This window comes from Rhinoraja longicauda, chromosome 26 (assembly GCF_053455715.1).
Source record: "Rhinoraja longicauda isolate Sanriku21f chromosome 26, sRhiLon1.1, whole genome shotgun sequence".
Taxonomy (NCBI): Eukaryota; Metazoa; Chordata; class Chondrichthyes; order Rajiformes; family Arhynchobatidae; genus Rhinoraja; species Rhinoraja longicauda.
The window spans coordinates 9,720,159-9,745,572 of record NC_135978.1 but is presented as its reverse complement, the minus strand read 5'-3'; the positions used below and the strand labels follow the sequence as shown (position 1 = coordinate 9,745,572).

At 42.1% G+C, this 25,414-nt stretch overlaps 1 protein-coding gene and 1 pseudogene across 2 annotated transcripts in view; one reads left to right on the top strand and one right to left on the bottom strand.

Moving 5' to 3' along the window:
- The window catches only part of galnt17 (polypeptide N-acetylgalactosaminyltransferase 17), a 314,798-nt gene that overhangs the window by 77,121 nt on the left and 212,263 nt on the right, over nt 1-25,414 (bottom strand). The gene's annotated exons all lie outside the window — the stretch shown is intronic.
- LOC144606284 (large ribosomal subunit protein eL31-like) lies at nt 10,486-11,318 on the top strand (annotated as a pseudogene). The gene is made up of 2 exons (XR_013548933.1): nt 10,486-10,695; nt 11,151-11,318. The product of XR_013548933.1 is annotated as a large ribosomal subunit protein eL31-like (transcript).

Below are 25,414 nucleotides of genomic sequence, written 5' to 3'. Positions count from 1 at the left end.
AGCACTTTGTGTTCTGCTCAAGCACCTGCAGTTCCTTGTAACTGCCTCGTTACAATACTGATCTTTCGCCTGGTGACGAACATGCACTCTATCCACTCGAAAACTAGGAAAGAAGAATCAAACCACAGCGTTTCGGCCTTTAATCCTCTTCTCCGCTTTCAATATTCCTCTCTGCACTTCATGCTCCTCTTTGGCTCGGCCATCGAGAGGGGTCGTTGGATTTGTGGTCATCTTGATCGGGAAGACATGTAGGAAGGAACTCTAGATGCTGGTTTAAACCGGAGATAGACACAAAAAGCTGGAATAACTCAGCGGGACAGGCAGCATCTCTGGAGAGAAGGAATGGGTGACGTTTTTCGGGTCGAGACCCTTCCTCAGTCTGAGAAAAGGTCTCGACCCGAAACATCACCCATTCCTTCTCTCCAGAGATGCTGCCTGTTCCGTTGAGTTACACTAGCTTTTTGTGTTTATCTTCGGTAGAAGGAATGGGTGATGTTTTTTGGGTCGAGACCATTCCTCAGTCTGAGGAAGGGTCTCGACCCAAAACGTCACCCATTCCTTCTCTCCAGAGATGCTGCCTGACCCGCTGAGTTACTATAGCTTTTCATGTCTATCTTTGATCAGGAAGATGTCTGACCAGGCAAATGGTTAGAGTCTCTCCAAGATCACAAAATTAGCGTTGGTCCTTCGAGTCCACAACCCGAGCAGTCAGATGAATGGGAGGATGATCAATCTATGAATTGCATGACTTTATTTATTTATAATAACCTGTCAATTTACAACATGCTGACGCTAATCCACCCAAATAATTTACAGGTGCCATTTGCTCCTCTCCCTTTATTAAAACACTTTAAGTAGTTGTGGCTTCTATTATTAATCTTTGCACTTATTAAGCATCTTCAAACCGTAGCAAGAATAGAAGATGTCAAAAGGGATAAGAACTGGAGAGCTATAAATTCCTGGACAATTGCATGATACGTTAATTGAAAGATGGTGCAAACCAGTTCTCCAACACATTACCCAAAAGCAATCAAGTCATAAATGTTTACTTCCTTTTATTATCTGAGTTTAATTTATCTAATCCGTGTTCTATGCCCGCAAAGTAAAAGTGTATTGAGAGTGTTTAGTCATGTGTTGCATTCTCTTCAACTATTACAGTTGAGCTCTTACAATTGTTCTGAAATTGGGAGCAATGGTTAATTGGACCAAGATAGTGCTTTCCTAGCGCGCTCATATATTCCACTTCAGATTCCCGTCTCTCTTGAAATGCCATAAATTAATTTCTTCATTCAGACGTGATTTTAGTTTCCTGAAACACTTCCTTATATATCCTGGAGGACGGGAGGGGAGCTAATGTTGTTCCTTTATTTAAGAAAGGAAGCTGGGAGAATCCAGTGAATTGCAGGCTGGTGCAAGTCATGTCAGTGGTAAGGAAATTATCAGAGTGGATTCTTCGGGGTAGGATTTACTCCCATTTGAAAGAGAATGGGTCAATTAGGGACAGTCAGCTCGTATTTGTACCCGACAAGTCGTGTCCTACTAACTTGATTGGGTTTTATGAGGAGGTGATGCAGGTAATCGATGAAGATAGGGAGGTGAATGTTATCTGTATGGCGTATAGTAGAGCATTTGATAAAGCCCCCAATGTCAGGCTGGTCCAGAAAGTAAGATGCACGGGATTAGTAGCGATGTGGTCATATGGATTTGGAACTGGCTTACCGATAGAAGATAGAGGGTCGTGGTGGATTGACAATATTCATGCTGGAGGTCTGTGACCAGTGGACTTATGCAGGGGTCAGGGCTGGGACCTCTGCGGTTTATGATATATATATAAATGACTTGGACATAAATGTATATGAGTTGGTCAGTAAGTTTGCAGATGGCACCAAGATTGCTGAGGTCGCAAACTGTGAGGAAGGCTGTCAAAATCTACAGGGGGCATAGATCAGCTACAGAAATGGGTGGAGAAATGGCAGGTGGAGTTTAAGTGAAGCAAATGTGAGATGCTCCACTTATGAAAGTCAAATGTAAGAGGAGAATATACAATTAATGTCATGACCCTTAACAACATTGATGTAGAGCGGGATCTTGGGGTCCAAGTCCATAACTCCCTAAAAGTGGCAACACTAGTAGGTAGACTGGTGAGGAAGGCACATGGTATAAATGCTTTCATATGTCAGGACATTGTGTTCAGTTTGGTCTATTGTGTGCAGTTTTGGTCTATGGGTGTGCAGTTTTGGTCTCCTAATTTGAGGAAGGACATCCTTGCTATTGAGGCAGTGTAGCGTAGGTTCACGAGGTTAGTCCCCGGGATGGCGGGACTGTCATATGAGGAAAGATTGGAAAGACTGGGCTTGTATTCACTGGAATTTAGAAGGATGAGAGGGGGATCTTATAGAAACGTATAAAATTATAAAAGGACTGGACAAGCCAGATGCAGGAGAAATGTTCCCAATGTTGGGGGGGGGTTCAGAACCAGGGGTCACAGTCTAAAAATAAAGGGGAGGCCATTTAAAACTGAGATGAGAAAAAACTTTTCACCCAGAGAGTTGTGAATCTGTGGAATTCTCTGCCACAGAAGGCAGTGGAGGCCAATTCACTGGATGAATTTAAAAGAGAGTTAGAGCTCTAGGGGCTAGCGGAATCAAGGGATATGGGGAGAAGGCAGGCACAGGTTACTGATTGTGGATGATCAGCCATGATCACAATGAATGGCGGTGCTGGCTCGAAGGGCCAAATGGCCTCCTCCTGCACCTATTTTCTATGTTCCTATGTTTTATGACATTGAGTATAAGAGTCAGGAAGTCATGATGCAGCTTTGTAGGACTTTCGTTTGGCCGTATTTGGAGTATTGTGTGCAGTTCTGGTCGTCCCATCATAGGAAGGATGTAGAGGCTTTGGAAAGAGTGCAGAGGAGGTTTACCAGAATGCTGCATGAATTAGGGGGTATGAGCTACAGGGAGAGGTTGGACAGACTTAGATTGTTTTCTCTGGAACGCCGGAGGTTGCAGAGAGACCAGACAGAAGTATTTAAAATTATGAGAGGCACAAATATGGTAGACAGTCAGAATCCTTTTCACGGACTTCCGGTGGCGCTATGGAGGCTTGAGTCCAGCGCCAACTAGCTCCGTGCCGAGGGAAAAAAAAACGGGAGAAATCTGGGTTTTACCTGCAGCGATCGCAATCTGAACGGCTGCCTGCGTGACGTCATCAGGCGCGCGACTTTAAGATATGTCGTTACAACGCAGCCCCCCCCCCCGTGGGGGACAAAAAAAAACCGGTAAAAAACCGCAGATGGAAGAGGAAGGCCCTTTAGAGGCCTCGGCCTCAATTACAACGAGGGCCCAGGAAGACCCTTCGAAGAGAATGAAAAAGTCCGAAATGGAGGATTTTAAAACTTTTCTTGCTGCCGAATTAAAAACCTTTGGTGAGAAACTTGACTCTTTTAGGTCGGAATTTAAAACAGAAATGCTTTCTACCGTTCAGCTCATGCTGGAAAGTTGGAAGAGGACGAGGGAGGAAGAGGTCAAAGCGCAAATGGAAGTACTGGAAGCCAGGCTGGTTTTGGTGGAAACGAAGGTTAAAACGGAGATGGACCCCGTTCATTATGAACTTGGTCAACATCAAATAGCGTTAACCGAACTGGAGAAATGGGCGACGTCAAATGAGGGAATGGCAAGTCGACTCCTTACTGAAAACCAACGCCTCTCAGATATGGTGATCAAATTAAATGAGAAATGTACCGATTTGGAGGGGCGGCAAAGACGTAAGAATCTAAGGATTGTAGGGGTGAAAGAAGGAGGTGAGAAAGAAATGGGTACTCGGGATTTTGTGGCAGACCTTTTACATAAAGCCTTAAAATTGGATCATAAACCTTTACTCGGTCGAGCCCATAGAGTGCAGCAAAAACGTATACAGGATGATGCCCACCCAAGACAAATTATTGTAAAGGTGCAATTGGATCATGAATTGGATGATATAATGAGGAAAATGGTTCGAGGCGGACAGCTCCTTTTTGAAGGTGCGAGATTCAGTATTTACCGCGATTATCCGGTAGAAGTTCACAAGAAAAGAGTGCAGTTCATTGAGACAAAGAGAATTTTGAAGAAGGTACCTGATCTGAGATACAGCTTGCTTTATCCCGCAAGACTAAGAGTCTCCTACAAGTCCAAGGTACACTTTTTTACAGACCATGAAAAAGCAATGGAATACGCTAAAGAAGTCGGAAACATGACAGACTGAAGAATTTACATTACCCTTTAGGAGTCCCGCCAGATCTAAAAAGACCTTTAAAGTTTTTTCAAGAGCTTTGAGGAGATCCGGAAACCGAAATGGATGGAGGACATTGGAGAAAACCGTGTCTTTTCTGTTTTTTCTGTTTACTAATCATTATTATTATCTGTATACTCATATATAACTATATATGTAATAACCAATATTTATTAAATATTTATATTACCACTAAAAATTATTAATAAAATTATTAACATTAACATAAATCATATAAATTTAATACTGTATATGATTGATAACAATGATGAATAATCAATAGTCTTCGATTAACATAGAAATGAATTACACAATTATATTATTTAGGAAGATATGCAAGAGGTAAATTAGCCTAAGTCATAATAAAGTTTGACCGTTTTTCTCTTTACTTTTCAATTTAAAATTAAATTTATGATAGATTTAGTGGAAAAATTAATATGATAGGTAGAGATATGTAGAGGTTATGTGCTTATGTATGCATACATATGGGTATGTATATATATATATAGGGGTATATCGTGTGTGTGTATGTATGGGTATGTAAATAAGTTTGTTACTCCCAAAGAAGATATATGAATGTTAGAAATAACCCTTTATTTTCTTTGCGCACGGAGCTAGAATTTTTTTTTTTTACAAAGGCTACGGAAGTCTTTAGAATTCTAGCCACGTTAGTGTGGCTATCACTAACTACACTAATTGTAGAGGTAGTTTCTTTTCTTTCACCCTATATTAACCAACTCTATCACTTTTCTCTTTTTAAATATTTTTGTAACTTAATGTTAGAATGGGAAAATAAGACAAATACAAGGAGATGTGTTCGGAAGAGCGTTGTATATGATTTTAAATTCATCTATTTGAGGTTCGGGAGCAGGGTCAGGTTCTGTGTGTTGTACCTTCTGATCGGTTATAGACCACCTTAGAAACAATATGCAAGACATTAATATGACAAGTGGGGGTCAGGGAATAACATTTTGTAGTTGGAATGTCAAGGGAATCAATGAACCAATTAAGAGAGGTAAAGTTTTGGCACATCTAAATTTAATCAAAACTGATATAATATTTCTTCAAGAAACACATCTCAAGAAGGAATCTCAACATAGACTTAAAGCTAAGTGGATTGCTGAATCATATCACTCCTCCTTTTCCCACAAGTCTAGAGGAGTTGCAATACTAATTCGTAAAGGAATACCTTTTAAGAACTCCTCAACAATAGTGGATATTGATGGCAGATATATTATATTAGTTGGAGAATTAAATGGAGAAAAAGTGATTCTTCTTAATGTTTACGGGCCTAATTTTGATAACCCTATGTTCTTTAATAAAACATTTAATAATATTCCTGAATTCACACAATATAAATTAATAATTGGAGGAGACTTCAATTGTACATTAGATCCATACTTAGATAGATCATCAATGCAAAAAAAAATAAAATCTCAATCAAGTGTATTTTTAAATTCATTTATTAATACCACTAATATTAAGGATGTCTGGAGAATAGAAAACCCAACTGGACGGGAATATTCATTTTACTCACCAGTACACAAAACATACTCAAGAATAGATTATTTTTTAGTTGACTCTACGTTTATTCCATTTATTTATAATTCAAAATACCATAACATTATAATTTCGGATCATGCACCTGTAACATTCATGATTAAATTAAATGGAATGTCCGAGAAACAAGCATATTGGAGATTTAACCCACAAATTTTGAACGAAAAGTCATCCCAGGAATATATTATTAAACAGATTCAAATATTTTTGGAGGTAAATGACAACCCTGACACACCTATTTCTCTTATGTGGGAAACGTTTAAAGCGTATGTTCGAGGTACATTAATTTCTGCTCAAGCATTTTATAATAAAGAGAACAGGATTAAGCAACATACATTGGAAAGTGAAATTAAACAACTAGATATAGAAAATGCGAGAATGCCATCTACTTTAAAACATAATAAAATTGCTGTATTGAAATATAAATTAAATAAAATGTATTCAGAACAAGTAATAAAACTTTATCAAAAAACAAAACAATTACATTTTGAATTTGGAGACAAACCACAAAAACTATTAGCACGTCAATTACGAAAAATGGAAGGGGAAAAAATAATTCATAAAATTAGAACAGAGACAGGAGAATTATTAAAAATGCCCAAGGACATAAATGATAGATTTCTTCAATATTATCAGAACCTTTATTCAACTAAAACCGTAGCACAATCAGAAGGAATAGCAGACTTTTTAAAAAAATGTAATTTAAAAGGTTTAGATTCAAACGATAGAGAATTATTAGAAAGGGAGATTACGATAAAGGATATTGAGGAGTCTATTGGTTCTTTAAAAAACGGTAAAGCAGTAGGACCAGATGGTTTAGGCTCCGAATTTTATAAAAAATTCTATGATTTGCTTAGCCCACGTTTACATAGACTGTATGAGTATATATATACTCAACAGAAACTTCCAGATACTTTAAATGAATCTATAATAATACTGATTCCTAAAGCTGATAAAGATCCGGAAGACCCGGGATCATACAGAGCAATTGCACTTTTAAATACAGATCAAAAAATTTTAACTAAAATACTAGCGAATAGATTAAGTACGGTGATGAATAAATTAATACACCCTGACCAAACAGGCTTCATTCAGAAACGATACTCATACTATAATCTAAGAAGATTATTTAATATTATATATTCCAAGAGAATTATTAATGAAGATCTAGCAATAATCTCACTAGATGCGGAAAAAGCATTTGATCAGGTTGAATGGTCTTATTTATTTTTGGTGATGGAAAATATGCAGCTAGGGGAGAAATTCTGTACATGGATAAAACTGTTATATACAAATCCCACGGCTAGAATATTTACAAACCAAAGGTTGTCATCGAAATTTAGCCTAGCTAGAGGTTGTAGACAAGGATGCCCGTTATCCCCATTATTATTTGCGCTTGCTATTGAGCCACTGGCAGAAAGAGTTAGGGGGCATCCGGAAATACATGGATATAACACAAAGGACACAGAGAACAAAATTTCTCTATATGCTGATGACGTATTAATTTACATCACAAAACCAGAAATTAGTATTCCAAACTTATTAAAGCTAATAACCCAATTTGGATCACTTTCAGGATACAGAATAAATTGGAATAAAAGCGAAATTATGCCAATAAGGGAACATAACAAACAGATAATACAACAATTTCCATTTAAAATAGTAAATGAAAAATTTAAATATCTAGGTATCTATGTAACTAAGATATATACATCATTATTTAAAGCAAACTTCCCCCCGTTACTGAACAAACTACATAAGAATATTCAATACTGGAAAACACTCCCCATCTCAATGGTAGGCAAAATTAATGCCATAAAAATGATTTTTTTACCGCAAATATTATACCTTTTTCAGACAATTCCGATATATTTGACAAAAAACTTTTTTAAAAAATTGGACTCTATTGTTAATGATTTCATCTGGGATTATAAGAATCATAGGATAAATAAAAGACACTTGTGTAAATCAAAAATAAATGGAGGCCTGGCTTTACCCAATTTTTTGTTTTATTTCTGGGCAGTTAATATTAAAAATATGAATTTCTGGTTGGAAGAAATAGATCTTCAACCAGACTGGTTAAAAATGGAAAAGGAAGATTGTTTGCCTTTTGATATTGGTTCGATATTATTTGCCACGTCTAAATTAAACAAAAAAATTTATAGGGAAAACCCTATAATATTTAGTGCTATACGAATTTGGAAACAATTAAAAAAGACATTAAAACTAGATAATTTATCGCTTTTTCTTCCAATTGTGAATAATCCTTTGTTTAAGCCTTCATGGTTAGACCGGGGTTTTACACAGTGGAAGAATTATGGAATTAAAAATATGGGACAACTTTATAAGGAAGGCACCTTTCTGACATTTCAGGAGTTGCAACAGATTTATGGTCTTCGTGGAAATGATTATTTCAGATATCTTCAACTTAGAGATTACGTAAAGTCGAACTCCCAAAATTTTCAAATTAGAAATTCAGAAATTCTTGACGAATGTTGGAACAAACATCCTAATACAGAAAAATTAATATCTTATATATATAATATTTTATTAGACAGTGACATGCCTTCTACGGATTTATATAGACAAAAATGGGAAAAAGAATTAAATCAAGTAATAACGAAAGATACTTGGGAAGAAAGTTTGCAACATATAGATCAGTGTTCACTAAACGCCAGACATTCTCTAATACAATTTAAAGTATTACATAGGTTACATTATTCCAAAACAAAACTACATAAAATTTTCCAACATATTTCACCTAAATGTGATAAATGTCAACATTTAGAAGCTACATTATCTCATATGTTTGCAAACTGTATAAAAATTAAAAAATTTTGGGTAAATATTTTTAGTATAATATCTAAAATAACCAGCACACAATTGGACCCAGATCCAAAATTAATTATACTCGGAATATTAGAATTAGAATTAAATAAAACATTCAGAACAACACAAAAAAACTTTATTGATTATAGTTTAATAACAGGAAAAAAATTAATTCTAAAATTTTGGAAAGGCCCTACGGCCCCCACAATTAAAATGTGGATTATAGAAATGACGGAGACCTTAAACGTGGAAAGAATCAGATTTTCCCTGTTGGACAAACAGGAAGTATTCATTGAAACATGGTCTCCTTTTATTGATTACTTAAAGGGTCAGAATAGTTCAGCACAGGAACCTGACTAGCACTCGGACTAAAGAATGAATGAAATGCTATAATTTGGAATGTACGAATATATCTCGAATGAAGTTTTTGTTATTTTAATAAATTTTTCCATTCTTCTTTAACTAATTTTTTCCTTATTTTTATTTTTTTATTTTTTTTTTTTTTTGTTTTTAGTTATTTTTTCTTTTAAATTGGTTTTTGTTTTTAGTTTTCTTCTCTCTCTTTTCTTTCTTCACTTCATCTACTTCGTTAGCTTTATTTAGTTTATATAAAATAAATTTAAAAAAAGGGGTAAAAGGTATATAATAATAATTGACAATGTTATCAATTCAAAAATGTATGACTGTAAAGATGTAAACAGGTTATGTACCTATCCCCAATAAAATTTTATTAAAAAAAAAAAAAAAAAAAGAATCCTTTTCACAGGAAGGGAACATCAAATACTAGAGGGCATAGCTTTAAGGTGAGAGGGGCAAAGATTAAAGGACATGTGCGGAACAGGTTTTTTTTCCAGAAAAGGGCCTGTTTCACACTGTATCTAAAGTCTAAAGTTGTCAGGAGCTGGTTGTCTTGTGTGTATTGCCTCAACTCTTGACTCCCCAGTGCTGTTTCACTATCTACAAGGTGCAAGTCAGGACTATGATGGAATAACCTGATACTTGTCCAGGTGAGGGCGAACCCAACTGTACTCAAGATGCTCCACACCACTCAAGATAAAGTGGTCCACTTGATTCCGAAGACCTGAGTCTGAAAAAGGGTCTTGACCCAAAACGTCGTCTGTCCATTCCTGTACAGATGCTCGACACAAAACGCTGGAGTAACTCAGCGGGACAGGCAGGATCTCGGGAGAGAAGGAATGGGTGACGTTTCAGGTCGAGACCCTTCTTCAGACCTCTACAGATAGATAAGTCTACAGGTGCTGCTAGACCCACTCAGATCCACCAGCACTTGGTGCTCTGGGTCATGGAATCAACACCGCATCCACCACCCTCAATTTCTTCTCCGTCAGTGCACCATGAATACCTTGCATTTCATTGAAAGAATGCATTGCATTTGCTTGTCAATACCTTGAGAGCACCTCCCAAACCTACAACATCTATCATCTGTAAGGACAAGGGCAGCAGACACAAAGAAAAACATAGAAAATAGGTGCAGGAGTAGGCCATTTGGCCCTTCGAGCCAGCATCGCCTTTCAATATGATCATCCAAAATCAGTAACCCATGTCCCTTGATTCCTTTACCCCTAAGAGCTATATCTAACTCTCTCTTGAATATATCATACACGGTGCCTTCAAAATTCAACCCACGATTATTATTGAGCATGTTTCATGCCACTAAATGGAGATAATTTTCTGGGCAGGTGAGTATCAGATTCAAAAAAAACTCAAGCCATACCAGATATGTGACATTTGATGCATGATATGTGATACTTCACTCTCGCCAGATGCCGTCCTGTCTGATGAGTACTCCGACATTTCCCCGGCAGAATGGCCCCAGCAAAGAAAGGAGGAGAGAAAAAGTAAGGTCGTTCTGCCATCAACGAGGTGTTGACCAGGTAATACACGATAAATGTGCACAAGCCCATCCACGGTATCGGCGTTAAGCGACGTGCTCCACGCGCCATTAAGGAGATCCGAAAAGTTGCTGTGAAGGAAATGGGGACCCCTGATGTCCGCATTGATACTCGTCCAAACAAGGTATCACAAAATGCTGGAGTAACTCAGCGGGTGTAGGCAGCACCTCAGGAGACAAGGAATGGGTGACGTTTCGGATCGAGACCCTTCTTCAGACTGATGTCAGGGGAGGGGGCGGAACAAAGAAAGGATGTAGTTGGAGACAGGAAGACTAGTGGGAGAAATGGGAAGGGGGAGGGGAAAGAGAGGGACAGAGGAGCTAACTAAAGTTAGAGAAATCCATGTTCATACCGCTGGGGTGTAAGCTGCCCAAGCGAAATATGAGGTGCTGTTCCTCCAATTTGCGGTGGGCCTCACTATGGCAATGGAGGAGGCCCATGACAGAAAGGTCAGACTGGGAATGGGAGGGGTGAGTTGAAGTGCTGAGCCACCGGGAGATCGGGTTGGTTAAGGCGGACTGAGCAAAGGTGTTGAGCGAAACGATCGCCGAGCCTGCGTTTGATACTCGTCTAAACAAGGCTGTTTGGGCTAAAGGAGTAAGGAATGTTCCATATCGCATTAGAGTGCGTTTGTCTAGAAAACATAATGAGGATGAGGGCTCACCGAACAAACTCTACACATTGGTAACCTATGTTCCTGTTACATCACGCAAAGGTTTACAGACAGTCAATGTTGATGAAAACTGAACCCCTGATTGCTTAAAAAAATTAAACAGTAACTTGATAAAATAAAACGTAGTCACTGATTTTTTTTCCCCACATGTTCAGTATGTTTCATAACAAGGATTTTTTTTCAGCTCAACATTAGCACTACTAATTTATGTGTTGTATCCATTATAGTAATTTACTTGCCAAAGTATCCATGAAGTTACTGTAGTGACATTTAAATAGCTATAATTACATGGGAAAATTAAAAATATGTAAAAGCAATTAGACACATTTAGCTAATTACTTTAATCTAACTACGCATACATCACTACGCCAAAGTGAAATGGGTATGTTTAGATATGTATGAAAGGAAAAATCTTTGTATTCAATAAACATCGATCGTTTGGTGAAAAACCATTGACCTGAATTGTTGACCACTAAATTCAGCTGTGTAGCACCGAGTTTGTGTACAGTAGCACCAAGTTGGTTCCAATGAGGCATTCAATCTGTTACACACATAAATAACCCGAATCACTCTCTTCACGCTGTGAAGCATGCTAGTATGTAAGAGGTTTATTCGCTGTCAACAGTAGATGATAAACCTCCTACGAGCAGATTTGTATCTCAAACACCTGTGTTTAGTTTAGCTTAGAGATACAGTGCACTTCAACTCCCCCCTCCCACTCCCAGTCCGACCTTTCTGTCATGGATCTCCTCCATTGTCATAATGAGGCTCACCGCAAATTGGAGGAACAGCACCTCATATTTCGCTTGGGCAGCTTACACCCCAGCGGTATGAACATTGATTTCTCTAACTTTAGATAGCTCCTCTGTCCCTCTCTTTCCCCTCCCCCTTCCCAGTTCTCCCACACTAGTCTTCCTGTCTCCAAGTACATCGGCCCACCGGGTCCGCGCCGACCAGCGATCCCCGCACACCAACACTATCCTACACGCACTACGGACAATTTGCAATTTTACCGAAGAAAATTAGCCTACAAACCTGTACGTCTTTGGAGTGTGGGAGAAAACCGGAACTCCCGGAGAAAACCCACGTAGGTCACGGGGAGAACGTACAAATTCCATACAGTCAGCGTCCGTAGTCAGGGTCGAACCTGCGTCTCTGCCGCTGTAAGGCAGCAACTCTACCGCTGCGCCACTGTTCCATGTATTGCTATGTGGTAATCATGAACAGTGATCAGGCATACCACCACCACTGTTGTGTCAGTGGTGTGAGGTGTCGGGATGAGGGTGTAACAAACACTTCCACTCTAAGTGGCTCATTCTCCCTTGCAAGACTGCAACAGGAGGTACAAACACATAGGGTCACTAAAAATGCACGTTTCCATGTAACAAATTGAGCGATTGGAATCTTGTGACTTTGCAGGGATCAAATTTCAACACCGAGGTGGACCACAACTGAGGTTCAGGGCTGGCACGGTGGCTCAGTGGTAGAGTTGCTGCCTTACAGTGCCAGAGACCTGGGTTCGATCCTGACCACGGATGCTGTCTGTACGGAGTTTGTATGTTTTCCCTATGACCTGCGTGGGTTTTCTCCGGGTGCTCCGGTTTCCTCCCACACTCCAAAGAAGTACAGGTTGGTATGTTAATTGGCTTCGGTAAAATTGTAAATTGTCACTTGTGTGTGTAGGATGGCGTTAGTGTGCGGGGATCGCAGGTCGGCGCGGACTCGGTGGGCCGAGGGGCCAGTATCTCTAAACTAAACTAAAAGCTAAACTAATACTGGAAGGTATCTACTCAGTTAGTGTTCATCGAGACGTGGGCGGTGCACTATGGTGGGCAGGGGACGGGACTCGTCCCCTCAACGTGCAGCTTATTGTCCACCATGAGAAGAAGTTCCTCACAGAGAATGTCATGTTTCAGGAAGCACTCGTGAGGCCTTCACCCTCCCACGGCCGCTGGCGGTCGAGGACGGGCCGCGCGGGTGCCGGAGGTTGGACGCGCTGCCGAGAACAACGGAGGACCCGGCGTGGGGGGGTGGGGGGGGGTGGGGGGGGCGCTGAGAACGAATGTGTACCACAAATGAAATGTGTTAAAAATGGTTTGTGTTAAAATAGAATGCTTGTAACGCCCTTTGTCAACTTCCTTTATGTGACAACTCTTTGCATACCTTGCTTGGGTGTGCAAAACAAAGAATATCACTGTGAATTGTCACATGTGGCAATAAAGTATCATTCATTCATTCATTTATTCAGGATGGATGCCTGCACGGCTGGGCACATACACACCCTTCACACAAAGGGCGCTGGGTGTATGGAACAAGCTGCCAGAGGAGGTAGTTGAGGCTGGGACTATCCCAACGTTTAAGAAACTGTTAGACAGGTGCATGGATAGGACAGGTTTGGAAGGATATGAACCAAGCGCGGGCAGGTGGGACTAGTGTAGCTGGGACATGTTGGCCGGCGTGGGCAAGTTGGGTCGAAGGGCCTGTTTCCGCACTGTATCACTCTATGACTCTATACCATTGCCTGGAGAGATATACAAAACCTAGGGAACAGGACTATCCTCTGGTTCTCTGGCTACTCACAGCAGAGTGCTCTCCAAACCGTGCATCTGCTTGGAGATTTGAGAGTCGTGCGAGTGGCAGACCCACAGTGAAAAATAGCTGCAGGTCTCATGAAGTTGAGATTTCATCATCTGCAGCAGTCTGTTTTGTCAATACGTGCCAAACAGATGCTGCTTGATGCACAGCCTTGCCCGTAAAAGACAACACCTACTGGAGTAATAAAATAAAGCAAAACAGAGGCAGCGGTAAATGACCCAGAGCCTGCGTAGCAGCATGAGCAAGACTTGTACCTCAGGGTGATGCGATGTCCATGCTCACATACACAGTCTCATCTCCCAGTTGTGCAGGGGAGGCACGGTATCGCAGCCCCATAGCAGAAGCGTCCACGTCACTCGCGGGGCTGGAAACTGGAAGTGTCCTGAGCTAATTCTGCTACCACCATCATCTACTGTACAAGTGATGGCTCCCACTGACTGTCGCCGGAAGCTTGCGCCCTTTTCAGGACGGACGACGACAGTGATGTTACTTTGAATGATGGACTCGAAAGAAGAAGAACAAGCGCCAGGGACCCGGGTTCGATCCTGACTACGGGCGCTGTCTGTACGGAGTTTGTACGTTCTCCCCGTGACCCGTGTGGGTTTTCCCCGGGAGCTCCGGTTTCCTCCCACACTCCAAAGACGTACAGGTTTGTAGGTTAATTAGCTTGGTATAATTGTAAATTCTCCCTAGTGTGTGTAGGATAGTGTTAATGTGCAGGGATCACTGGTCGGCGTGGACTTGGTGAGCTGAAGAGTCTGTTTCTGTGCTGTGTCTCTTAAAAAAAGCTAAAAAGGAGGCAGGCAATGAATAACATGGGTTATAAGGCACTTCTCTGCAGAGAACCGATTTTCATAAGAAGTCTGTAACATAAAACACCTCAATGTAAATCATGCAACTCTTTCTATTTTGCATCCCTAATGGCAGTACGAAGCACCATGTCCAGCTGGAGAATCCAGATGATGCATTGAATACCCTCATATCCCGCAGTGCAAATTCACCTGCACTGAACATAGCACAGGAATGGATGAATGAATCCTGGTTCAAATTACTTTAATGGCGTCTGTGTTTCCTCAGGAGTGAAGAAAGCTAATGGCATGCTGACCTTCATAACGAGAGGAGTTGAGAATAGGAGCAAAGAGCTCCTAATTTGAGGAAGGACATTCTTGCTATTGAGGGAGTGCAGCTTAGGTTCACGAGGTTAATTCCCGGGATGGCGTGATTGTCACATGATGAAAGAATGGAGCGACTGGGCTTGTATTCACTGGAATTTAGAAGGAGGAGAGGGGATCTAATAGAAACATATAACATTATTAAGGGGTTGGACACACTAGATGCAGGAAACATGTTCCCGATGTTGGAGCAGTCCAGAACCAGGGGCCATAGTTTAAGAATAAGTGGGTAGGCCATTTAGAGCTGAGATGAAGAAAAACTTTTTCACACAGACTTGTGAATTTGTGGAATTTTCTGCCTCGGAAGGCAGTGGAGGTCGATTCACTGGATGCATTCAAAAGAGAGTTAGATAGAGCTCTTAGAGCTAGCAGAATCAAGGGGTATGGGGAGAAGGCAGGAATGGAGTACTGATTGTGGATGATCAGCCATGATCACATTGAATGGTGGAGCTGGCTCGAAGGGCCGAATGGCCTACTCCTGCAACTATTGTCTATGTATCTATGTAATTCAAACTCAAGTTAGACTAAATGCAGATTTTCACAAATCCACAACAATGTCAGAAGTGTTCTCAAGATTTCTCCAGTTCTGCCATGTACATCTGCGAAAATCCACAGGGATGGTTTTGAAATCCATTGCATGTGAACAAAACTGTTGGAATCAGATTAATCTGTCGCACACAATCTTTTTCCATTGGTTTCAGTGCAAGAGTCAAGCCAAGTGTATTTATTGTCATATCACCATATGGCGCCGTACGATGACAGTCTCGCCAACAGTCTGAATCGTCTTTTTCTTCTTTCGTTGTTTTTTGTCTGTTGCTAAATGTATGTTTTTGTGCATCTTTAGTTTTGTATTATTTGGGGGGTGGGGGCTTGGGTGGGGGGAACTTTCTTTAACCTCTTTCCTCGATAGAGATGCGACTTTTTCCGTATCGTATCTCCGTCCGCACTGCGGCCTAACATCGTGGAGCTGGCGGTCCCTTTGCTGGGGATCGACTTTGGGAGCTCCAACCGCGGGAGCCTGCGGACTTAACATCGTGGAGCTTGCGATTCCTTGCCAGGGATCGACTTTGGGAGCTCCAACCGCGGGAGCCTGCGGACTTAACATCGTGGAGCTCGCGGTCCCTTGTCAGGGATCGACTTTGGGAGCTCCAACCGCGGGAGCCTGCGGACTTAACATCGTGGAGCTTGCGATTCCTTGCCAGGGATCGACTTTGGGAGCTCCAACCGCGGGAGCCTGCGGACTTAACATCGTGGAACTCACGGTCCCCTGGTTAGGGATCGACTTCAGGAGCTCCAAGCCGCAGGAGCTTCGACTGCCCCGAGCGCGGGAGCTTTGATCGCCCCGACACGGGAGCTTCGATTGCCGGCTGCGCGAGCTTCGATCGTCCCAACTGCAGATGGTTCGACTGCCCCGACCACGGGAGAAAAGGAGGTAAGACGATAATATGTTATTGCCTTCCATCACAGCGCGCTGTGGTGGATGTTACGTTAATTCTTATGTAGTTGTGTGTCTTGTTGCTCTTTTGGTATGACTGTGTGGCAAATCAAATTCCTTGTATGTTTTTACATACTTGGCTAATAAATTAATTACAATACAATATGTCCCAAAACGGAACAATGAAATTCTTACTTGCAGCAGCACAACTGGCTTATATATAAACACAGTACTTAATGGGTAATACTAACAAACAAACATGCAAGGAAGATAGACACAAAAAGCTGGAGCAACTCAGCGGGTCAGACACCATCTCTGAAGGAAAGGAATAGAGATGCTGTTTGACCCACTGAGTTACTCCAGCTTTTTGTGTCTACCTTTGGTTTAAACCAGCATCTGCAGATCCTTCCTAAACATAAAAGGAAGATCAATAAATAAATAAAAATATATAGTGCAATAACACCACAAAGCTCAAAGTCGCTGGTGCAACTGAGTTGCAAAGAGGCCAGCAGGAACGTGGCTGTTTGGCGCTTAATGTAAATTCTATGGAAATAGGTATCAGCTGAAGGACATATGCGCCTACAAAGAAGGATTTATAAACCATTCTGAGGAGCAGTCTTTTCACATACGAATGCCGCAATTTATGTTTGCTTCTAACAGTTGTCAACGACAAAGAGGTTTAATGCAAAATCTTTTCAACCAAGAATATCATCATATCATATCATATATCTACAGCCGGAAACAGGCCTTTTCGGCCCTCCAAGTCCGTGCCGCCCAGTGATCCCCGTACATTAACACTATCCTACACCCACTAGGGACAATTTTTACATTTACCCAGCCAATTAACCTACATACCTGTACGTCTTTGGAGTGTGGGAGGAAACCGAAGATCTCGGAGAAAACCCACGCAGGTCACGGGGAGAACGTACAAACTCCTTACAGTGCAGCACCCGTAGTCAGGATCGAACCTGCGTCTCCGGCGCTGCATTCGCTGTAAAGCAGCAACTCTACCGCTGCGCTACCGTGCCGCCCGGTATATATGGGTCCTGAAGCAGCTGATTAACATTCATGATCATAAGCCATTGCACACGTTATCGATGGGCGCATAAACCTGCCATCGTGTTATCTGCTAAATGTGTAATAGATAGGCCTCCTTTCTAAAGTGCTCATTATACAGCAAGTCCAAGCTCCATTGACCCATAATTGATGCAGAAGAAAAGTAATTGAATGCATATAAAAACACAAAATTGTGTGCTGTGATCTATGCGAAGCTCTGGATTTATGGTGAGGAAGAACGTCTGCCTGCTGTCGACACTATTCCAAAGGCCAGGGTCATTCAATTAACCTCTGGCGACGCAGCCAAACCATTCCCTCCATGGCTGCTGCAGATTTTGATGAAGTGAGGAAAGGTCAGCTTCCCCAAAGCCAAAAGGAAGTGTGGTATCGTTGGGCTGAAACTCTTTTGTTGTGATATGAAGAGAAGTGCCAGCAGTCACCCATTCCAATTGTAGTACATCCCAGACTTGGACGTGCTCTCTGTGATTCCAGGAACTGACAGACTAGTACACAATGATATGTGTAGGAAGGAACTGCAGATGCTGGTTTAAACCGAAGATAGACACAGAATGCTGGAGTAACTCAGCGGGTCAGGCAGCATCTATGGAGAAAAGGAATGGGTGTCGTTTCGGGTCGATACCCTTTGGGTCTGAAAAAGGGTCTTGACCCGAAACGTCACCTGGGCCCTCCACATCGGGGCGATCAAGCTCCTGCATCGGGGGGGAATCTCAGCTCCCCCGCGTCGAGCGATCTACCCCGGGTCGGGGCTGGTCGAGACCTTCAGCGTCGTTTGGAGCTTCCCAACATCGGTCTCTATTCGAGACTGCGAGCTCCTTCTTGGTGAAGTCCGCAAGGGATCGCAGGCTCCGATGGTAAGTCCACGGCCCTGTGGTGGGGCTCAAAATCAGTCCACAGCAAGGTCTCCAGCTCCATGATGTTAGGCCGCAGAGCGATCGGAGATATGATCCGGAAAACTATCGCATCTCCGGCAAGGTAAAAGATTGAAAAAAAGTTTCCCCCAACTCCCCCGCCCACCCCCCCACATAAAGCAAACCAGAGAACATTAACACAAACTTTTAAAACGCAAAAAAAAGTCAAAAAAGACAGACAGACTGTAGGCGAGGCTGCCTATGCGGCGCCACCTGGTAGTAATCCATGAATGAATTTTGGATGACAAAATCTCCTGTTATTATTTGGCGATTATTCATTTTGCTTCATTTTTTTCCCCCCGTAGAAAAATCCTGGGAATAGTGTTTTTAAACAAAGGCATGTGACTCTGTTGAACATGGGTTAAGAGTGCTGAGAAAAGGCTAATTGGAATAGCACTAATTGTACATCATTTACTGGCAAAAGGACACAGTGTTAATAGGAAAGCAATTTCAAAGGTCAATTCAATTTAGAAATCTATCACTGAATAAAGTCATCAAACCAGAATTCAATTTAGATAAAATGTGTAATATTGTAACCTTGTGTTCAAAGTTCAGGGAATCTGAAATAACTATTTGTTCTTCTTCCATCAAACGATATCACAAAAAAAATCAGCATAATGTCATATTAAAATAATTATTGAATGTATGCGCGTTCTTTGTCCCCAAGATTGCTTAATGAAAACTAAATAGGCTGCCCACATAGATTAATTGGTGAAGCAGATAATTCTGTTGCCAAAGTAACAGAGCATTGGTGTCCCAGATATTGAGTTGGGACATAATACAACACTCATTAAATTTTAAAGAATTGAAATATAAAAGCACTCCATTATCAATGAAATATATTTCCTTATTTTTGTTATGTGCTCACCAAACATTTTTCGAGCAAGGTAATGCTCTCTGAATTATTTTTTAAAAATATCATAAATTGCTCCATTTTTGTCAATAAAATTGTCATAATACTACCACCTAAAATCTATTTGTCGGCGAAAACTTAAGGAAATACAATGAGCCCTTTCGCTGAATCTTTTTATAGACTCGCACCGATTTTGTGAATTAGAAAATGTCACCTATCCATGTTCTCCAGTGATGCTGCCTGACTCCTTTGGGTTACTCCAGCAGTTTATGTCTTATCTATACTCCATGGAGGAACAAAGCTCAAATGGACGAGGTTTCGAGTGATCTCAGAGAACCTCAAGCACACCTTCACATAACTGCTCCACCAATGTGGTCCAGGTTTCCATCACTTTCAGCTTTTTCAAGATCAATCCAGCTTGCAACGACAGATCAGTCTACTCCTCCCAGTAGCTATGGAGAGGTCACAACTAAACCTTTCCTATTCATTTAGCGCTCCAACAGTCTTTTAAATGCTACTAGACCAAGTGGATCCGCTGGGCCCAAACCTCTCCTGCATTGGTGCAGCACCTTCTCCTCCCCCCCTGCCCCCCTCCCTCCCCCCCTGCCCCCTCCCTCCTCTTCCCCTCCCCCCCCCCTCCCTAGGAGATAGATTTAAACTTTAAAATGTGAATAACTTAAAAAATATAACACCGATTTCAAAGAAACTTCTTCCATTAGCACCAAAGGGACGACGGTGAGTAAGGTGGGCCTAAAATTGTCGCGCTATCGTGTACCGTTTTGGCTGTAGTTCAGGAACAAACAAACAAACAAATAAGAGTTTTAGTATGATTATAGTACAACTCAGCCCCTCAAATCTGGGCAACATTCTCGTAAATCTTCTCTTCACTCTTTCTCGGCCAAACAGTAGTAGTGGTGTTTCACCTGTTCCCTTTAAAGGCCTCAGCTTTGTGGTTGAATGTGAGAAACTCAGCTAGGGTTTTTTTTTGGAAGAATGTGGTGTTACACAAGCAAATCCATCATGCTGGCTTTTGAAAATCCGCTCTTTTGTATCACCATCTTTTACAGTATCTGGAAACCACATTCAAAGGACATGCAGCACTACTTTAACACAAAATAAAATGGCACATGTTAATTTTCAGCCCTTGCTTTGGCTACTTCTGTTCAACTGCAGTTGAGACGAGAGGCCCTAGATAGGGTTGCCAGTCAGAACCTCCTTACCAGGGCGGAAATGTCCAACACTAGAGGTCACAGCAATAAGGGGAGACAATAGACAATAGGTGCAGGAGTAGGCCATTCGGCCCTTTGAGCTAGCACCGCCATTCAATGTGATCATGGCTGATCATTCTCAATCAGTACCCCAATCCTGCCTTCTCCCCATACCCCCTGACTCAGCTATCCTTAAGATCTCTATCTAGCTCTCTCTTGAATGCATTCAGAGAATTGGCCTCCACTGCCTTCTGAGGCAGAGAATTCCACAGATTCACAGAGAGGAGGAAAGTTTAATGAAGATGTGCAGGGCAAGTTTTTTTTACACAGAGGGCAGTAGGGACCTAGGGACCTAGAACGCATCGCCAGGGATGGTGGTGGAGGTAGATATGACAGTGGCACTCAAGAGGCTTTTAGTTAGGTACATGGAAGTGCAAGGATTAGAAGGATAAGGATCTTGTAGAAGCAGATGAGATCATTTTAACTTGGCATCATGTGTTCAGAGCAAACACTGTGGGCTGAAGGGCCCATTCCTGTGCTGTACTGTTCTATGTTCCATGAGACATTCGTTTTTGTTGTGAATCTGAATGCACGTTTCTCCATCATTTTGGAATAAATTATAAGAATGCATTTTGATCTAATTTAGGTGTAGAATATACTAAACATTATGGCAATACAGAACAGCTATTAAAATAGTTTTAATTGGTATCCAGAATCTGAAAGTACATTAGAAGATAGGATAAGCTTTCAGTGTCAGGCATTCAATTTGTGATGATCTGTGTTCAATCTGCCACTGGGATAGAGGCATTGTGCTATGACGATAATATTACAGATGTTGACAGTCTCTCTGCGTTTCAGAGGTTGCCCAGTGGGCGGACCTGTGTTTGTACAAAAATCCTTCATTAATTAAGAGTCGGTTGAAACATGGTTGCAAACAAAGGCAAGACAATTGCTTACATCCACCAGAGTTATCTGAGCATTGACAGAGGTTTGAGAGCACAGAGTAAAAAACTGAGGCCCCCACCTGCCATTTTCACTGTGCAGTGATGCTGTTCAAAGCAATAATTCATGAAATTACGATGATTTAATTAAGCAGCTTAATGATCAATGCATTTTCAATCCCGTGTACTGTATCTGAGTAAATAGGAGCTAAATGTCACCTCATTGCATTGGTTTAAAAGACTATTTGAAATTATTGCAGAATCCTGTTTGAATAATTCACTGCTCAAGACTTGTTCATGATCGTTGCCGATGCCACTCCAGGTTTATGGTTTAGTTTTAGAGATACAGCGCGGAAACAGGCCCTTCGGCCCACGGAGTCCGCACCGACCAGCGATCCCCGCACGCTAACACTATCCTACACACACTTGGGACAATTTACACATACACCAAGCCAAATTAACCTAGATACCTGTACGTTTTTGGAGTGCGGGAGGAAACCGAAGATCTTGGAGAAAACCCCACGCGGTCACGGGGAGAACGTACAAACCCCGTACAGACAGCACCCGCAGTCGGGATCGAACCCGGGTCTCCGGCACTGCCAGTGCTGTAAGGCAGAAACTCTACCGCTGCGCTTATGTGTTACACGATGGCCCTGAAGCTGATGAAATCTAACCCATATGCCCTTCTCTTCTTCCCAAACAAGGTGCAACTGCAACAAACTGCATTTCTGTTGCACCTTGGTTGCACCTACACGTCTGAAGACATTCCGCAGCAAGCAATGCTGGCAGACAAAAATTGATACTGAGAGGTGGCAATGGTTGGACAGAGGGGGTTTGTGAACCAGGAGCCATGTGTGCCAGTGAGCATAAGGTGTTGGTTGAATTGGACTAGATGTGGACAGTAAAATAAATTTTGAGCAACATGGGTGGTGGTGGATTGGCCAGTTTCCTTACTGCAATGCTAATTTTGTAACCTCAAATATGAATTATATTCCAAAGTCTTTATCTTTTCAGTCTGCATATTACTATACCACAAAAAAACCAACCTACTTCAACGTAGTGCGGCACGGTGGCGCAGCGGTAGAGTTGCTGCCTTACAGCGAATGCAGCGCCGGAGCCTCAGGTTCGATCCTGACTACGGGTGCTGTCTGTACGGAGTTTGTACGTTCTCCCCGTGACCTGCGTGGGTTTTCTCCGAGATCTTCGGTTTCCTCCCACACTCCAAAGATGTACAGGTATGTGGGTTAATTGACTGGGTAAATGTAAAAATTGTCCCTAGTGTGTGTAGGATAGTGTTAATGTGCGGGGATCGCTGGGCGGCGCGGACTTGGTGGGCCGAAGGGGCCTGTTTCCGAGCTGTATCTCTAAAATCTAAATCTAAAAAACGTTTAAGAAACATTTAGACAGGAACATGGCTACGACAGGTCAGAGGGATATGTGCCAAATCCAGGCAGGTGAGACTAGTGCAGATGGGACATGTTGGCCGGTGTGGGCAAGTTGGGCTGAAAGGCCTGTTTCCACACTGTATGACTCTATGACTTACTGGAGAAATAGAAAAAATATATACTAAAGACCATAAGATAGTCAGTCCTCAGTCTGAATCAATGATGCGCAGAATATTTGGTTCTGTAAAGTAACACTTAATATAGATATAATTGAAAGAATTTATTCACAAAATGCTGGAGTAACTCAGCAGGTCAGGCAGCATCTCGGGAGGGAAGGAATGGGTGACGTTTCGGGTCGAGACCCTTCGTCAGACCTGAAGAAAGGTCTCGACCCAAAACGTCACCCATTCCTTCGTCACCCATTCCTTCTCTCCCGAGATGCTGCCTGACCTGCTGAGTTACTCCAGCATTTTGTGAATAAATACCTTCGATTTGTACCAGCATCTGTAGTTATCTTTTTATACTAATTGAAAGAATTATTCACCTCACTATCCATAACCAGGGAAAGCATTTTCAAATCCAGGGGCATGCAGATTTGGGAGCAGGCACAACGTTAAGTTAAAATATATTATCTGAGCAGCAATGTCCATCAGCATACATGGAGGCAGTGGGTGATCGGGACGATGTGAGGGAGGAATCAGGCAACAGAATTTAATGACTGAGATATCTGGAGAATAGAACGTGGACAATTGGGCAAGCGTGTGTTAGTCAATGTAGAGTTAACGACAGTACGGATAAAGTCTAAGAAGTCAATCTAGTCCTGTGATGGCCTACAACATATATCTCTGACTTGGAGACACTGGTAGGACCGTTGTGGCAAGCAGATTCATCGGAAACCAACAGAGAAATAAATATCCATTGCTTTATCAACCATTGCGATAACTTGTTTCGGAATTGTGTATCTATCCAAGAACATCAATCAAAGGGTGGCATGTTGGCGCAGCAGTAGAGTTGCTGCCTTAGAGCGCCAGAGACCCGTGTCCAATCCTGACTACGGGTGCTGTCTGTACGGAGTTTGTACCTTCTCCCTGTAACCTGCGTGGGTTTTCACCGAGATCTTTGGTTTCCTCCCACACTCTAAAGACGTGCAGGTTTGTAGGTTAATTGGTTTGGTATCAATGTAAATTGTACATCGTGCGTGTAGGATAGTGTTAATATGCGGGGATCGCTGGTCGGTGCGGACTCAGTGGGGTGAAGGGCCCGTTTCCACACTGTATCTCTAAACTAAACTCAACTAAACTTGTGTATGGGGATTGTTGGTCGGCACGGACTCAGTGGGCCGAAGGACCTGTTTACTAAAGCTGGTATTCTAGCCAAGTGAGTGTTGAATTTTTACTCATTATGTTACCAGAATCAATAAAAGGCTGCCATCTTGGTCAAGCATCATTAAGGAGTCTGTGATACATATCAATGGTGCTTTCTGCCCACCATCAATGTGCTTTGATGCTTTTATCAGTAAATTACAGAGCATATCATGAGCTGTGTTCTTTCTGGAAATACTGCTGCCTCTTATTAATGGATTCTGATTGCACAAAATGATCCCTTAATCTGAGATAGTTTGTATTGATTTCTTTTATCCCAACATCAGGGCGATGAGAATGATACTGAGGCTAGACGTTTGAATGCACTGACAGCTCGCCACCAGTAAACATCCAAAGGCTTTGGTTTATCATGTAATTCTGTCATCTCAGCTCTTTCGCCGCTTCATGTCAGCTCTTACTACACGGTGATTGCAGCTGGGTGTGAAACGGAAAAACATCCTGGGAGAAGTGATGACAGGTTAAAAATCCAATCATATATAAACGCTTCTGCATCCTTTCCTCAGCTGCTCTATCGCTGAGACTCCAGGGCTTGAGTTACAAGAGGAGGTGGGATAGACTGCGGTTTTTTTCCCCCCCTGGACTGCAGGAGGCGGAGGAGAGACCTAATGGAGGTACGCAATACCACGAGAGGCACCGTCAAGGTGAATGGTCACAGTCTCGTTCCCAGGTAGAACTAGAGGGTAAAGTTTTAAGGTGAGAATTCTCTGCCTCAGAAGGCAGTGGAGGCCAATTCTCTGAATGCATTCAAGTGAGAGCTAGATAGAGCTCTTAAGGATAGCGGAGTCAGGGGGTATGGGGAGAAGGCAGGAATGGGGTACTGATTGAGAATGATCAGCCATGATCACGTTGAATGGCGGTGCTGGCTGGAAGGGCTGAATGGCCTCCTCCTGCACCTATTGTCTATTGTCTATTGAGAAGTGAAAGATTTAATAGAGACCCGAAAGGCTATTTTTTCATGCAGAGTATGGTGCGTGTGTGGAATGAGCTGGAGAGATGGGCGCAACGGCAACATTTAAAGGACATTTGGAGGGGTATGTGGATTGGAAAGGTTGAGGGTGATATGGACCAAACACAGGCAATTCTAAAATCTCGTCAGCCTGGATGAGTTGGATGAGTGTCCCTGTCCATGACTCCATGTCTACATGTACAGATTTTCAAGTATTCACAAAATTTCGTTTCATCACAAGGAAATTAAATGCTGACACTCTTCATTT